Source organism: Microtus oregoni, unplaced genomic scaffold (assembly GCF_018167655.1).
Source record: "Microtus oregoni isolate MIOR12 unplaced genomic scaffold, Mior012 000012F_ref0000307, whole genome shotgun sequence".
In the NCBI taxonomy this organism is placed as follows: domain Eukaryota; kingdom Metazoa; phylum Chordata; class Mammalia; order Rodentia; family Cricetidae; genus Microtus; species Microtus oregoni.
The window spans coordinates 16,790,001-16,807,448 of record NW_024543071.1 but is presented as its reverse complement, the minus strand read 5'-3'; the positions used below and the strand labels follow the sequence as shown (position 1 = coordinate 16,807,448).

Genomic DNA, 17,448 nt, shown 5'->3' with positions numbered 1-17,448 from the left:
TCGCCGCAGAGAAGTCATAAACTCCCACTGCTCTGGGGTCAGACAGGCACCTCAGTTGGGAACCTATCAGACCTTCCCCTTAGAATTATCTAGGGAGGGTGGTCATGCCACTAGGAAAGTCAAGGGGTGCTTTAGGGAAGGGTATGACTGCAAGGTCACCTAGAACAGCTGCACCCCACTTGGTAAAGCTCTGTTGGCATTGTCTTTCTGGAGTCTCACTGTTCTCCCTAGACTTGGACTAACTCCTATTTCGTGCTTGCCAAAATCAAAAGATGTCTGCACTGGGAGATGTTTCCCTTAATTTGTTCTCAATTTTTGCATCTAGATTCTAGAGTAGGACTCGGGCTAAGCGTCTTGCATTGGAGATGAAACCTCCTGACCTCCTGAGTCATTGATTCTACAGCCATGGGCATAGCAGGTAGGCATGGCGTGGGCACCAGCTTCTCCTGGGAACAGGATTCATTGCTGTTCAAAAGAGATCTGGCCTCTGCTCTGAATAATGGCACATCACGTGACCACTCTGATGCCTAGATCAGTCCTGTGTGCCAAAAATAGAGAAGCTATACAAGTTCTTGCTTAAAGTCCAGGTTTAAAATGCATATACCACTTATTTCCTAGGTTGTTCCTCAGTCTGGACTTGTCTGATGTTTCCTCAGGATTAAATTCAGGTAATGGATTTGAGGGAGACGTGCCTCATGAGTGATGTTGTGTCCTTCACATAGCCTCATGTCAGAAGAAGATACAGGTTGTCTGTTGATGTCTAACTACTGAAGTTAATTTTGATCCCTTTAGATGATGTTTGCCAGGTGTGGTGGCAAATGCTTTTGATCCTAGCACTTGGGAGGCAGAGGCAGGCTGATCTCTGAGTTCAAAGCTAGGCTTGTCTGCAAAGTAAGTTCCAGGCCAGCCAGAGCTACAGAGAATCCCTGTCTCAAACAAACAAACAAACAAACAAACAAGCAAACAAGCAAAAATGATGGTATCTGCTATGTTTCTTCCATGTAAAATTATAATTTTCCTTTTTAGAATTAATAAACCTTTTGGGACATAGTTTGATCCTATGTAAATATCTTATTACTAGTTCATCTTTCACCTATGAGATCAAAGCATTTGTAGGTAAATTTTGTCTAATTATTGCCAAGATGGTTATCAAATAGTGAGTTTCTTTTCCATAAATTATTTCTTCTACATTTCAAAGCTGATTGTGGTGGTTTGAATGTTGAATGCTTAGTCCCCAGGGAGTAGAACTGTTTGAGAAGGATTAGAATTAGGAGATGTGGTCTTTTAGAGGAAGTGTGTCACTGAGCATGGGCTTCGAGGTTTCAAAAGTCCATGCCAGGTTCAGTCTCTCTCTGTCTGTCTTTCTGTCTGTCTCCTCTCTCTCTTTCCCTCTCTGTCTGTCTCTGCTTCTCTCTTTCTCTCTGTCTGTAGATCAGCATTTAGCTCTCAGCTCTCATTCTGGTGCTATGCTCTCCACCATGAAGGTAATGGAGTAAACCTCTGAAACTTCAGCAAGGTCCCCATAAAAATGCTTTCTTCTGTAAGCGTTGCCTTGGTCATGGTGTCTCTTCATAGCAATAGGACGGTGACTAAGACTCCAGTGTTCATTTCAGGAAGAGATTTTGTTTATCAGTTTGCACTTATGGATGTTTGGCTATTCTCCCCCCCCCATGGGCTCTAATTTGACATTATTATTTATCTTGTTACTCAGAGGGATTTTTTGTTTTGTTTTTGAGACAGGATCTCTCTGTGTAGCTCTGGCTGCCAGAGAACTTGCTGTGTAGATCAAACTACCTTGAACTCAGACAGTTGTACCTGCCTCGGCCTCCTGAGGGCTGGGATGAAAGGTATGTGCCACCACAGAAGGCTGGATTTTGAGGTTTGTTGTTGTTGTTTGTTTGTTTAACAAGGTGAAAGACTAAAAACAACATGCGGTACGATAAAATGGATCCTTGGTCATAGTCTTTCTTTCTTTCTTTCTTTTTTTAAATATTTATTTATTCATTTTATTATGTATACAGTGTTCTGTCTGCATGTGCACCTGCAGGCCAGAAGAGGGCACCAGATCTCATTACAGATGGTTGTGAGTCACAACGTGGTTGCTGGGAATTTAACTCAGGACCTCTGGAAGAACAGCCAGTGCTCTTAACCACTGAGCCATCTCTCCAGCCCGGTCATAGTCTTTCTTTTACTATAACACCTTTGAGTAAAATAGCTGGTGAAATTGTAATAAGGTTTGTTCATTAAATGAAAGTACTAGATTAATGACAATATTCTAACTTTGACAAGAGAATGTATATAAGAAAATATACATTAAGGTATTTGGGTATAATGAAGCTTTATACCATTGTCTTCAAATTTGTTTTCAAAACACAGTAGGAGAGAGCACAGGGCTATGTAGCACCTTCATATTTGAGTATCTATGTAAAATGTATAAATTTTTATATCTTTATTATAATGTTTGTATGTGTATAATTATGTTCAAATTTTAAAGCAGGAGTTTTCAGCCTCTAAGAGCAATGTCTTTAATTTTTTTTTCTTTCTCAGTGGAAATCAGATACTGATATTCGACAAATAAACTTTAAACCAAAACTAATCAACAGAGATAAAGGTCGTTTTATATTAAGGAAATAGTTCTTTAAATGGCTATACCAATTCTAAACACATATGCACCAAATATTGTTGCATCCAATTTCATAAAACAAACACATATAAAAGCATATAGATTAACCTCAACAAGATGAAAGTGTGTAGCAAAAAACAATGATTAAATGAGTGGAGAGACAACACATAGCATATCTAATATTAGATGGCTACAGCTATCTAATATCTATATATACATAAAGAATTTTTAAAATTAAATAGTAAGACAATCTAATCAATAAATGTGCATATGAGCAAACAGTTCTTGAAGGATGAAGTACAAATGGCTAATAAAATATAAAAATATCCTACATTTTTAGCATCAGGGAATGCTAGTCAAAACTACATTGAGAATTCATCACACTCTAGTCTGAATGGCTGTCATTAAGGAAACAACAACAACAATAAATGCAGACAAGAGTGAAAGTGGAAAAGGAACTCTTATATACTGCTAATGGGAATACAAATTAGCCCATCCACTATGGACATCAGTATGGAGGTTCCTCATAAGATTAGAACTAGAACTACAATGTGGTATGGCTGTACCATGCCCGGGACTATCTCTAAAGGAATCCAAGTCAGCGTAACAGCATCAGCCGTGGGCTCTGCTTGTTGGCAGCATGCTGCAACTCCTTTAAGAGAGGTCTTCCTGATTCAGTGGTAGGAAAAAAAAAACCAAAACCAAAACAAAACAACAACAACAACAAAAATACTGCTTGGTTTTAAAACTGCGGCTTCCTGGGCCATGTTGCCAGCACAAACTCTGACTCTTTCCTGCTACAGAGCATTTAAATGGGAATTGTGAGCAAAGTGCTACAACTTACTTAATGGCAACATAGACCCTGAAAATGGGGCTATGAGCATGGCTCACACTGAACAGGCCTCCACCATGTTGTACTGGGAGGAGCCAAAAGACAAAGCAGCCTTAGTTGCTGCTTAGCATTTTAAGAAGTGCTCCTGGGCAGAAAAGGATTTCAGATACACAATAGGACAGATTCAGACATAAAGGACCTATAAATGAGACACAGTGTGTTCAAAAAATGTCTGTAGGCTTGGGGGAGAGAAGAAAAATAGTAAAGAGACAGTAAATGTAATATAAAAGAGTACAGGTAGTCATAGATTAAAGGAGTAAAGATAATAAAATAAATATTAAACTTGTAGAAAAAATAATAAAGTAAGAAAAATAAGCCACATAAAGATGGAATATACACAGAGAGTCTGGATTATGTATATTATTGTGTTTTCTTTAAATTTTTTGACTGTGAATGAATTAAGTACAGAGAGATATTTTATTGTATGGGCTGCTAAGCTAAACCAGCATATATATTTTAAGGGTATTCTGACTTCAGAATTTGGGTCTAAGGATATGTTGCTTTGGAAAAGAGGTTTTTCTTTTATTTCTACAGACAATGAGAACCTGTGGAATCCTTCCAGACTAATGTGGTTTAATGGACCCTGAACAGCCCCCCAAAATTACTTTGCTCAACAAAAAACAGAAAGCAGTTTGGAGAGAACTACACACAAATTCCCAAATATTGTTTATAAATGTTTGTTTACATTTAAAGGGATATATGCTATAGATGTGGATACTTTGCATTGGTATGAATCTTAGTTTATAGATACAAATATTAGATAAATTTTTGTTATATGTATATTTCTGCTCTTGATAAAGGTACTGTGTTTGTGCAGCTCATTTAAAAATGTAATGTATAATTAAGAAATACAGGTTAATAGATAATCATCTATAATAGTCAACCTTGTAGTCATGTTAGTTAGGTTCTCTAGATGTTCAGAGGTATATTTCAGATGGATAGTTATTCTTCAAACCTTTCAAAGACTAACAGAATATGGCATTTAAAATGTTTAACTTAGAATCTTTCATGACAATGAGACACATCTGCTCCTGGCAACACCAATCTACTTCAAGAGGATGATGGAGACCAAAGAAGCTCCTTATGGAGTTTTTTAGCCATCTGAGCAAGAAATTGCTCTTGCCTGGACTGCTTGATGCTATGCTGTATGAACTGGGCATGCAGAACCCACAGAAAAATGACTGCTGAAGTTGCCTAAAGAAGGTGAGACAGTCATTTGGGGTTCCTGCTTCATGAAAGAGACTGCCAGACATTATGCAGGACACAAAAGAAAGTTACTGACTGCCAATATAGGCAGAACTGCCCAGTGGACTATCCCAGCTGATCTTGCACTAAAATGTTACACTGCTGAGTGGCCACTAGATGGTACTCTTTGCCCCGGCTTTTCCTAGTTTAGGCTAAATTAAAGACCAGAACTAGTGCAGTTCTGAATTGCTTACCAACTATTTATCAGGAGGTATCTTCAGTATTTTTTTTTTTTTTTTTTTTTTTTTGGTTTTTAGAGACAGGGTTTCTCTGTAGCTTTGGAGCCTGTCTTGGAACTAGCTCTTGTAAACCAGGCTGGTCTCGAACTCACAAAGATCCACCTGCCTCTGCCTCTCAAGTGCTGGGATTAAAGGCATGTGCCACCACCGCCTGCCTCGTATCTTCAGTCTTATTTGTTTATTTGTTTGCTTGTTTGCTTGTGTTGATGCAATCTCATGTAACTCGGGCTGGCATTGGACTTCTTTTATGTCCATGAAGCTGATCTGGAATTCTAGAACTTCCTGCCTCCACCTCCCAAGTGCCGTGATTATAGCTGGACATCACCATCTGGGCATCTGCTTTTGTGTTTGACTTTTTCAGTGTTGAGACTCGAACCCAAGGTCTTGAGTATGCTAGGCAATTGATCTGCCGTTGAGCTGCAGGCTCAGCCCCAATAACCTCTGACTATTACCCGGGGCAGTAAGAAATATATTTTCTAAGAACAATGCACTCACCTGGTCAAATGATTGTTAATGCACAGAAATGCAGTATTCATTCCCCTTTGTGACTCTTTAGATAAAGTTTATATGCATAAAAAGGACCAAGATAGAACCTTAAAACCCTTCTAGATTAAAGCCCCAGCTTGGTCTCTCCACTCAAATGCTCTGAGGCCTGGGGAGATGGCTTGGCCTTTAGAGCATTCATCTCTCTCTCAGATAACATAGGTTCAGTTCTCAGCATCCACATGGTGCCCAACAGCTCCGTTTCCAGAGATTCAAATACACATTTTGATCTCCGAGGGCACCAGGCGTACATGTCATACATGCACATACATGCAGTCAAAACACTCATACGCACATGCTTTGGATTCCTTGTTAATTTTTTATGAACATGGTACTTTGTATGAAAATATACCTTAAGACAGGAACAACAAAGTATTATATCTCAGTTACTGTCAAATACAAATGTGTGTGTTTGTGTAGAGGAAAGGAGAGGGAGGGAGAGAGAATATGATACAATGAATCAGAGGTGGTTTCTCTCACCACAGGAATTTATTTCCGTTGGTCAACAACTAACCAGTGGGAGGTTAATCTTCCTCATTGTCATTCATTCAGAAATTTGAGTGGAGACTTGGGCTGTGGCTGGGTGGTAGAGCACCTGTCTAAGATGAACCAGGCCTGGGTTCAATGCTCTGCTTCTTCTGGGACTTGAAAAGAAACACAGTTTTAAATCTAAACATCAGATTCGGAGGTTGCTATGGTCTGAATCCAAGTGAAGCTCAGAGAAGCCCAGAGTTGCTCCAAAGGGCAGTGATCTTAGTTCCTGTCACCTTTGCTGCTTCCATGTCTTACCCATAAGCAACCTGTAGTATGTGACATATGGAAAGCTTGTTAAAGGGCACATTGCTGCAGCACTGTGTGGGGCTCCACATGTGTTTCTAATAAGTCCCCTGTACTACCAATGCTCTAGGCTCAGGGGCCATGTGTGGAGAACCACGGTTGTGACCCATTGCAGTCAGAGGATCCTTCATGGGAACATCCAGAGGCCATGGGCTTCCCCGTTGTCTATTTCAGTGAATCTTAAGATCAGGGGTGGAAAGAGATTGTACCTTTCCCAGAGCTCTTAAAACCCCCTGGAGTTTGAAGAAAATTTCCCCAAGGGGAAATCATTGCCCTCCTGAAGCACTAGAAGTCACACCTGGCACCACACCTTCAGGTCCACTGGGGTGGAAGAAGATTGCAAACAAGGTGTTGGTCTTCCTTAGTGTCTCACCATTGCCTCCCATCCGTTACTATTCGGGTACCACAGATCCCAAGTTGACTCTCCTATGAAGAAGCAGCTGGTCTCCCTGGAACACCTGGCTCAGAGATTTAATGACCAGAGTGCCCCCTCCTGCCTGTGCACACCAATTCTGTGTGCACCCTGGACCGTGCACTTGTCACACTCTTTTGTTTCATTTGACGACAAACTTTACAGCGAGTACTATGATGATCTCCATTTTCCAGCCTCAAGAGACTGGCTGTCGGTTGCCCCAGGTAAAAAGTCAAGATTCAAATGCAAGTCTCTCACTCCTGGGAGCATCTCTAAAGGGCCCTGCGCTGCCCCACCTGCTCTGGCCTTTCTGTTCCTTCAGGATCTGCAAAGGAGTGCATTGCTTTGTGTAGCTCAAGCAGTGACACTAGACCGGGGAATGGAAGCGGTCAGACTTGGACTGAGAGTGCTGAATGCCAACATGTCAGTTTATCTTCTAGGGCATCATTCCAGATAAGTTTTAGGGACTAGGGATGACTTCATGAGATAATGTGGAAAGATCAGAGACCAAGAGAAGGATTTACGGTCCAACACCAAGAATAGGTAATGTCTTCCTCCTCCCTTTTCTCCTCCTCCTCTTCTTGGCTGTGATGCATGCTAAGTCATATTTCATATTCATGGCCTCAGGACAAGTTCACAGTTGTCCAAGCATATTTATAAATCACCTTGATTAGTACTTGATATCCCCCAAGTTTGGTATACATTACCTACCGCGAGGCTTACAAAAACCTGGGGAAGCAGGAGTTACAATATCCATTTCATGTAGATAAACTAAGGTCAAGAATGCTGTTAATAGTGAGACCCAGCCCGCCGGGCGATGGTGGCGCATGCCTTTAATCCCAGCACTCGGGAGGCAGAGGCAGGCGGATCTCTGTGAGTTCGAGACCAGCCTGGTCTACAGAGCTAGTTCCAGGACGATCTCCAAAGCCACAGAGAAACCCTGTCTCGAAAAACCAAAAAAAAAAAAAAAATAGTGAGACCCAGGATAGCCAGGACTATATAGAGAAACCCTGTCTCAAGAAACAAAACAAAATGTAGTTAATCCCCCTTTTTAAAGATCACAAAAGACACAAGCAGAGCAGATATTCAGACTCAAGTCTCCCTTACCGCAAAGACAGGGATCTTCCCACCATCTTCCCTGTACAACTAGACCACTTGACCACTCTAAATCTGGTTGGCTACTCTGATTCTCCTCCAAAAACTCAGTCCTGGGAGAGGAGATGGATCCGGGAGTAGTTGGAGGAGGCAATAAATATGGTCGAAACTCATCACATGGAACTGAAAGAGTTCAAGGCCAGCCAGGTCTACAAGAGCTAGTTCCAGGACAGGCTCCAAAGCTACAGAGAAACCCTGTCTCAAAAACCCCCAGGGAGAGAGAGAGAGCGAGAGCGAGAGCGAGAGCGAGAGAGAGAGAGAGAGAGAGAGAGAGAATCTACTCAAACACCCAGGATGGTGCAAGTTGATAAGGTTGCTCATAAACAAACTCCCAATATCAGCATCTGGGTCAGAGCGTGAGTTACAAAGACACATGGTAAACTACCAAGTTCACTGCCTAAAAAGGAGCTTTAGATCAACCAAGACATGCTTAGCTTTACTAATGGACCCTGCTGAACACACTAACTGTGGGTGAAATTCTAGGACATGCCTGCTAGCCTTCCTGAACACCCCTAGCTTTGTTAAATAAGTAAAGTCAGACCCTTAGAATACATACATATGTATATATATATATATATATATATATATGTATATGCACAAATATTTACTTAATGAGTATTAAACATGGATTAAGGGAAGCAACTGTAAAAAACCTCTAATTTTTAGCATTTTAAGATCAGTTTTATAGTACATGTGCTGTAGGCCTTGTTATTAATTGGAGTACTTTTCTTTTTTACTTCTCTACTCCACAATGAAAACTATGTAAATTACTTGTACTTTCTTCCTCACTTTGACTGCCCAAGCAGCTCAGGCTTTGCCCTCAGCAACAGTCCTTGTGTACTGTAAGTTTTCTGGGCAGTTTCTCTTCCTCTCTTATCTTTTTCTAGTTCTGATGCTATGTCCTTATTGTAGTTCCAGTGGGCTATATTTTATCAGAACTGTGCTGTCCCTTTTAGACATGGGCGGGGCATAAAGCAGTGTTGTTAAAGAGGTCTGAGTGTTGAAATCAGCATTAGTCATCGTCAGGAGCTTGGCAATTACCTGATTTTATCCACTCCGGTGCTGGAAGACTGCACAGTCTAGTTCTTTCTTTTGAGCTACTGGGAAATGAGTCCAGCTCAGAGCAACGTGCACAGAGGTTTGTGCTTCCCTTTCCCAGAAACTGCCACATGGGGCACCAAGTGCTGCCCTTGCCTTCTCGCCCCTGTTTATGACGGAGGGGACACAGCTTTGCTTTTCTAGCCTGCCTCTCCTTGGGCAGGATCAGGGTCCTTTCCCTGTACTAACTGACAAGACCCTTGGGGAGCTAGGTCACCTCTGGCAGTAAATTTGTAGATCTTTCATGAACCTACTCTACCCCTGCGTCAGAAATTGGGTGTCTCAGTCTGGGGAGGTGGTTTAGTAGGTTAAAGAGCTTGCTGCAAAAGCCCAATGCGACTGGCCATCTCCTGGGACCAGGCAAGACTTCCAGTGGAAGGAGTGGGAAACCAACTTAGCCACATAACCTTTGACCTACAGTCTGTCCTGCCTGTGTGATATGTTAGGATAAGTGTGGACTAGAGATTGAAGGAGTGGACAGTCAATGCCTGGTCTAGCTTAAAATCCATGCTGGAGAGTGAGCCCACCCCTGACACTGCCCGGACCACCAGAACCCAGAGGCTGGATGACCTGGAGAACTAGGATAGAACCTATCAAGACTAGAGGGGGAAATGTCAACGTAATGATTCCTAATGATGCTCTGCTATGCCTATAGATTGGTGCCTCCTGCCAAACTTCAAAAATAGATCACCAACAGCCCCGAACGCAATCCCAAGTCTCAACAGATGGGATTACGTGAAAATAAGAGGTTTCTGTACAACGAAGGAAGCCATCAGCGGTGCTAATAGACAGCCCACAGAGTAGAAGGATATCTTTGCCAGCACCACTTCAGACTAGGGGCCATTATCCAGAATTTGCAAAGAATTGCAGAAATTAAACAGCAAGAAAATAAAATGTTTTTTAAATTTTCAGATGGAAAGCTCTTTGCTAACCTGAGGAGAATGGTGGTGTTCACAGCTTCTCTGGCTGCCTGTGGGTCTCTTCTGGCCCTGTCCTGACAGCCATCCTGTGTAGACAGCCACCGGTGTTCTGCCGTTCTCTAGTGGTTGAATTGATGGGTCCTATACATCTTAGTATATGGCTTGTTGAGAAGTTCTCTGAAAAGACTGGCTATTTCTTGGCAAATTGGACCCCATAGGGCTTTTACCAAATTCATATTCAGGGCTGGGGAGACATGAGGGTAACTCTTCTGAGTTTTGGCTTTCTTGTAGGAATAGCATCCAATGTCAAGAGTGTACCTTTTCTTATGCCTTCCCTGCAGCCTCTGATAACACTTTCAGGGTTCCTTTGCTAATCAGCCACCATCATGTTGTAGTAGGAAAAAAGTTTTCAGCCGTCTCCCCAGTGACTCTGGTCTTGGGAGGTTTACTTCCGGCAGTACCCCGATTTCTCCATTTCTGTTTACCATTGCTGCCCCCAGCACCAAACTATAGTGTTTCTTCTCTTGTTAATCTGGTACAGACTGGCAGTTACTTCCAAATGTCTTTCGCGTTGTTCTTCATAATAATATAATTTTATGTGGGTTTCATTTCGTCCAACCAAATACTGCATTACGAGGCTTTCATTGTATCAAGTGTGATCAACATTCAATTAAGTTCTAGGCAGCAGGATGGGAGTAGAGGGATCGACTTCCACTTTCAACTTCTATTTCATGCCATAGACGTAAAGGGCATACCTCCCTCTCTAGTTTCCTACTTCCTGTGAGCTGGGGTGCATGGCAAAGGTCTTGCATATCCATAGCCGGCAGCTTTAGTGGTTAATTGTTGAAGGAGGCCACTTGTTTGTTTCCCAGCCACCCAGCAGCTCAGACCCAAAATAATCACACAGAAACTATATTATTTAAAACTCTGCTTGGCCCATTAGCTCTAGCTTCTTATTGGCTAATTCTTACATATTAATTTAACCCATTTCTAATAATCTGTGTATTGCCATGTGGCTTACCAGCTAAAGTTCTGGCATCTGTCTCCAGTGGGGCTACATGACTTCTCTCCCACTCCACCCTTTTTTCCCCCAGCATTCAGTTTAGTTTTCCCCACCTAGCTCTCTTCTACCCAATCAAGCCAAACCAGTTACTTTATTAACAAATGGTGTTCACAGCATATAGAGGGGAATCCCACATCACTCCCATTTTCTGTTTAAATAAAAAGGAAGGGTTTAACTTTAACAAGACAGTTATCAAGCAAGAATTATAATTACAATATTTAAATCTACTTTATCTTTTATCATAACTAAGGAAAACTATAACTATCAATTCTTCAATTCCATCAAAGACTCCAGAAGGATGTAATATTACCTAAGTAAACAGGAAGTTCATTGTAAGCAACTTCCAAAACTCTAGAATTGACAGAGACATCTTGCTGCCTGGACACTCACCCAAAGTTCTTCTGTACAGTTGGGGCATCCATCTTCAGCCTATAGGCCCATAGTATCTAGCAGAGTTTTCTATAAAGCAGGAAATTTCAAAGACAATTCCGCCTATATTGACAGTTTGTAAGTTACTTTCTTCTGTGTCCTGCAGAATGTCTAGCAGACTCTTTCATGATGCAGGAACCCCGAAGTACCATTCCACCTTTAAGCAAGTTCAGCAGTCATTTCTCTGTGGATCCTCCATGTCCAGTTCATAAAGCAGTCCAAGCAATAGCAGTTTCTTGCCTTAATAGCTAACCAATGCCATAAGGAGCCTCTTTGATGCCCATCTTACTCTTGAAGTAGATTGGTACTGCCAGGAGCAGATATGTCTCATTGTCATGAAAAGTCCTACATTCTTAAAACACTTTTAATGTCATATTTTGTAGTCTTCGAAAGATTTGAAGAATCCCTATCCATCTGAAATACATCTCTGTACATCTAGAAAATCTAACTAACATGACTACAAGCTTGACTATTATAGATGACTCTCTATTAACCTATATTTCTTAATTATACATTACATTTTAAAATGAGCTGCACAATCACAATACCTTAATCAAGAGCAAAAATATATGTACACAATATAACAAAATTTACCTAAAATTTTTATCAATAAATCAAGATCCATACCCATGCAAATCTCTATAGCATATCCCCCTTTAAAGAAACATTTATAAACAATATTTGGGAATATGAGCATAGTTATTGTTAAGTTGGGAGCTTAGCCCATAGCCCCTGGCTTGGGAGTTGCATTGCTCTGGGCTCTAAATCCTAGCATGCCAGGTCCTGACACCTGGGGGGTGTCAGGACCACTTCCACAGGGTTTTTAAGTGAGCTCCCAGAGGAGAAACATGTGGTTTTCAGGTCTGCATGGGATTCCTGCTGCCCTGTCTCCCTACCATGTGCTGGGCCACCTGAGAGCATCTTACTTAATAAAACAATGGGCATTTTGATTTGATTTGATTTGACCTAATTGGATTTCTTGCGCCGGTGGAACTGCCCTTTTCTTATTATTTTTACTTATCAGTTATTCTCCAAAATACTTCCTGCTTTTTGTTGGGTGAAGTAATTTTCGGGGGTGTTCACAGTGACCTTTTGGGGGGTCTTGGTCCATCAAACCACATTAGCCTGGAATGAATCCACAGTCTCTTATCCTCTGTGGAAACAAAAGAAAAACTTCTTTTCCAAGCAACATATCCTTAGACCCAAATTTTGAATTCAAGATACCTTTAAATATATATATGTTGGCTTAGCTTAGCAGCCCATACAATGAAATGTCTCTCTGTACTTAGCTCATTCACAGTCAAAAAATTCAAAGAAAACATAATAATATTTATAATCCAGACTCTCTTTGTATATTCCATCTTTACATGGCTTTTCTTACTCTATTAAACCATTTACTTCTTTTTATATTCTTTTTCTTTTCTCTCCCAGGCGTGTATACATTTATCCAACATTGTGACCCACTTAAAGGTCTTTTTTAAATCTGAATCTGTCTTTATTGTGTATCTATAATTATTTTCTGACCAGAAGTGTTTCTTAAAATTCTAAGCCCTTCTCTTCAAAGACCTTGAAAGAACGGTACTCAACTACATATGGAAAAGCAAAAAACCCAGGATAGCCAAAACAATCTTGTACAATAAAGAAACTTCTGGAGGCATCACAATCCCTGACTTCAAACTCTACTACAGAGCTACAGTACTGAAAACAGCCTGGTATTAGCATAAGAACAGACAGGAGGACCAATGGAGCTGAATGGAAGACCTGGATATCAATCCACACATCTTCAAACACCTGATTTTGGACAAAGAACAAAAATATCAAATGGAAAAAAGAAAGCATATTTAACAAGTGGTGCTGGCATAACTGGATATCAACATGTAGAAAAATGAAAATAGACCCGTATCTATCACCATGTACAAAACTCAAGTCCAAATGGATCAAAGACCTCAACATAAAGCCAGCCACACTGAACCTTATAGAAGAAAAAGTGGGAAGTACACTTGAACACATTGGCACTGGAGACCACTTCCTAAATATAACCCCAGAAGCACAGACACTGAGAAAAACAATTAATAAATGGGACCTCCTGAAACTGAAAAGCTTCTGTAAAGAAAAGGACATGGTCAACAAGACAAAATGAGAGCCTACAGAATGAGTAAAGATCTTCATTAATCCCACATCAGATAGAGGTCTGATCTCCAAGATATACAAAGAACTCAAGAAATTTGTCACCAAAAGAACACAAAGTCCAATTTAAAAAAATGGAGTACAGACCTAAACAGAGAACTCTCAACAGAGGAATCTAAAATGGCTGAAAGTAAATGTTCAACATCCTTAGTCATCAAAGAAATGCAAATTAAAACAACTCTGAGACTCCATCTTACACCTGTAAAAATGGCCAAAATCAAAAATACTGATGACAACTTATGCTGGAGAGGTTATGGAGAAAAGGGAACACTTCTGCATTGCTGGTGGGAATGCAAGCTGGTACAACCCCTTTGGATGTCAGTGTGGAGATTTCTCAGAAAATTAGGAAACAACCTTCCATAAGACTCAGTAATACCATTTTTGAGTATATATCCAAAGGATGCTCAATTGTGCCACAAGGACATGTGCTCAACTATGTTCTGGCTATGTCATAGCCAGAACCTGGAAACAACCTAATTGCCCCTCGGTCAAAGAATGGATAAGGAAAATGTGGTACATTTACACAGTGTAGTACTACATAGCAGAAAAAAATAACGATATCTTGAATTTTGCAGGAAAATGGATGGAGCTAGAAAACATTATTTTGAGTGAGGCAACCCAGACACAGAAAGACAATTATTACATGTACTCACTCATAGGTGGTTTTTAAACATAAAGCAAAGAAAGCCAGCCTACAAACCACAATCCCAGAGAACTTAGACAACAATGAGGACACTAAGAGAGACTTGCATAGATCTAGTCTACATGGGAAGTAGAAAGTATAAAACGACAAGATCTCCTGAGTAAATTGGGAGCATGGGGACCTTGGGGGAGAGTTGATGGGGGGAGGGGAGAGGCAGGGAGGGGAGCAGAGAAAATGTAGGGTTCAATAAAAGTCAATAAAAAATGTATAAAAAAAAGTCTAAGCCCTTCTTATGAACTTAAGTGACGCCATTGCTAGGGGAAATGCAGCACTTTCTGCTTGCCCACCCAGTCGACATGGCAGAGCTGTTCACTGCCTCTGAAAGCCATGCTCACAGCCCCATTTTAGGCACACAGCCAGTCTATGTCGCCATTAGGCAAGTTGTAGCACTCTGTTCACAAACCCCATTTAAATGTTCGGCCTCCTGAAAGAACCATAGGTCGTACTGGTAGCAAGACCCAGAAAGCTGGCATTTCAAAACCACTCACCTTTCTGTCTGCTCCCGCTGAATCAGGAAAACCTCTTTTAAAGTAGCCATGCCAGTAAGCCACGTTTAACTCTGTTTTCTTTTTCAGAGCCCACTCTGTTAGAATAAGCAAGCAGGTGGCAGTGACTTTGGGCCTCCCTGACAAGGCTCCCTCAGACTTAAACGGATGTTGGCCTCTGAGACCTGCAGGATTCCCAGGTCTCCCCCACATCTTTGTGCCCTCTTCTTGTCATGGTTCTGGATCGGTCTTCCATCCATCACTACAGATGTTGATGACAAGTCAGGCCCCTTGTTCCTTAAAGGCAGATGTGCCTGGTATATTTCACAGTCCTTAGCAGCCAGCCTAGGGGCTAGCACATAATAAACCTTTGTAAATGTTTGGGCGAATGAGTGTGAATGGCCAGGATCTCATTCTTGTCTCATCCACTTTCCCCTCTAGACTATGAGGTAATCTCATCTGACAAGCTGGGGAGTATCTTGGCGGCACTGCATATGCATAAGGCCCTGGGTTTAAACCCTAGCATTAAAAAAAAATGATAAACGCAATGTACGGAACCATAAATAACATCTGTACTTATGGCTATTATAGTCTCTAAAAATAAAAACCATTTTTTTTTTTACTGAAAAGTCCAACATTGTGCTAGCCTTTGCATGCCCCCGAGTCCTCAGCTTAGTAGAAGGTTGCTCAATTCTTCTATCAGCTTCTGTAGTCAGTGTGTCACAATCTGCTGCTTTGGCTGAGATGGAAGAAAAATTATGACCTTACACAATTATGTCATTGGGTAAGAGAAGCCCTTACAATCTCCCTGAAAAGGTCATAGGAAGCCCCAGGCTCCTCTAAACACACCTTTAAGAATCATTGCCCTATTCCTTATTTCTGGGGCCAGAACCTCCACCCAGGCCTGAGACATCACCCGAGACTGACAGCTGCTGCCACCACCCAGAACTCAGAGTTTGTTGTTGGAACTCCTTACCTGTGAACCTCATTTCATAGTCCCAAAGATCTTTCTACAGACTGGCTTCCAACAGCCTGACGTTCACACTGATGGCTCCATCTTAGCCGTTGCTAGAATCCAGCTGAGACGGAGGCTAAGGTTGAGATGCCTGCAGCAGGCTACCTTTCCCCCACTAGCATTCTAGCTACCAGTAAGCTCCCCACCAAGAGCCTGCTGGCGTGTCTCCCTGGGTGCCCAGATCTCTCTCCTTCTGGAGTACGGTTGCCAGACATCCCATAGCAAAGGGTGCCTGTCTGCATTAGGGCTTCTGTTGCTGTGTTAAAATGCAGCGACCAAAAGCACCTTAGAGAGGAAAGGGTTCATATTGGTCTTGAGCTTACAGTCCATCATCCAGGTAAATGAGAGCAGGAGCTCAGGAAGAAGTAGACGGAGCAGCATATGTAAAGGCCGCGGAAGGATACTGCTTACTGGTTTGCTTCTCCAGGCTTGCTTTTCCCACTTTCTTATAGCACCCAGGATCACCACCCAGCGGCGGCATCCCCTACATTGAGCTGGGTCTTCCCCTATAAATCATTAATTCAAAACATGCACCACTGTCTTTCTCATGGGCCAGTCTAATCAGGGCATTTTCTCAGTTGAGCTTCCTGCTCCCAAATAACTCTTGATTATGCCAAACTGACACAAATTAGTCAGCACACCACCCTACCGCCCTTCCTGACATATGCCCCCTTTTTACCCCCTTTCCCTGTTGCCTGCTGGGGAATCAGAGACAGCCTGTTTGCAGACTCCTCTGAGATCTATAAGAGGTTATTCCTACTGTGCCTCATGGGCCTGAATTCATCAGAGTCCCTGCCATGATGTTTATTTATGGCACTGAGGCTGAACTCTCCTCAGAGCCTCCACCACGCACCCGTCTGTCTGTCCCTAGTGTTAATAAATCTTTTAATGAATCTCATTGGTTTTTTTTAATTTTTGAGAATTTATTTTCTTCTATTTTATGTGTTTTGTCTGCATGCATGTCTAAGCACCACATGCACTCAGTATGTGCAGGGGCCGGAAGAGGACATCAGATACTCTGGAGCTAGAGTTACAGGCAGTTGTGAGCTGCATAATGTGGGAGCTGGGAGTTGAACCTCGGTCCTCTGGAAGGGCAGCCAGAGCTCCTGACCACTGAGCCATCTCTCCAGCCCTAATGAACCTTTTGACTCCAAAACTTAATCTGCCTCAGTGTCCCTCTTGAGTCCTAAACACCGGACCTTTCACTCATGAGCCGAGTTCCCTGTGAGTTTATTGTTCAGCAGGCAATTGTTCAGTAGAGGCAGAGCAAACACTCAGACTAGTGCCTTCTGATACTAGCAACCTCTTTTCTTCCTGGCCTCTGAGATCAGTGGAGCCAGAGCCTGATCTCCCCTACAGCAAGCCAGACTATGGAGATTTCAGCACCTGCCTGACTTGCACCTTCATATAGAATAGCAACTGATACTCGTTGAGAGCCTGAGACAGACATTAAGCATCCTCTTTGTTTTCTACCAACCCCAGATAGGCCGGAATCAGCCTCCCATTGTAAGTCATCAAGGCTCAAAGACATTTAAGCATCCTAAGCTATCTGGCTAATAACTGGTAGCACCATTACTTGAATCAGGTGGCCTTATTCCAGGC

General features: G+C 41.9%; 1 protein-coding gene across 1 annotated transcript in view; it reads right to left on the bottom strand.

Moving 5' to 3' along the window:
- Pkd2l1 (polycystin 2 like 1, transient receptor potential cation channel) overlaps positions 1–17,448 on the bottom strand; it is a 37,396-nt gene that overhangs the window by 9,774 nt on the left and 10,174 nt on the right. The gene's annotated exons all lie outside the window — the stretch shown is intronic.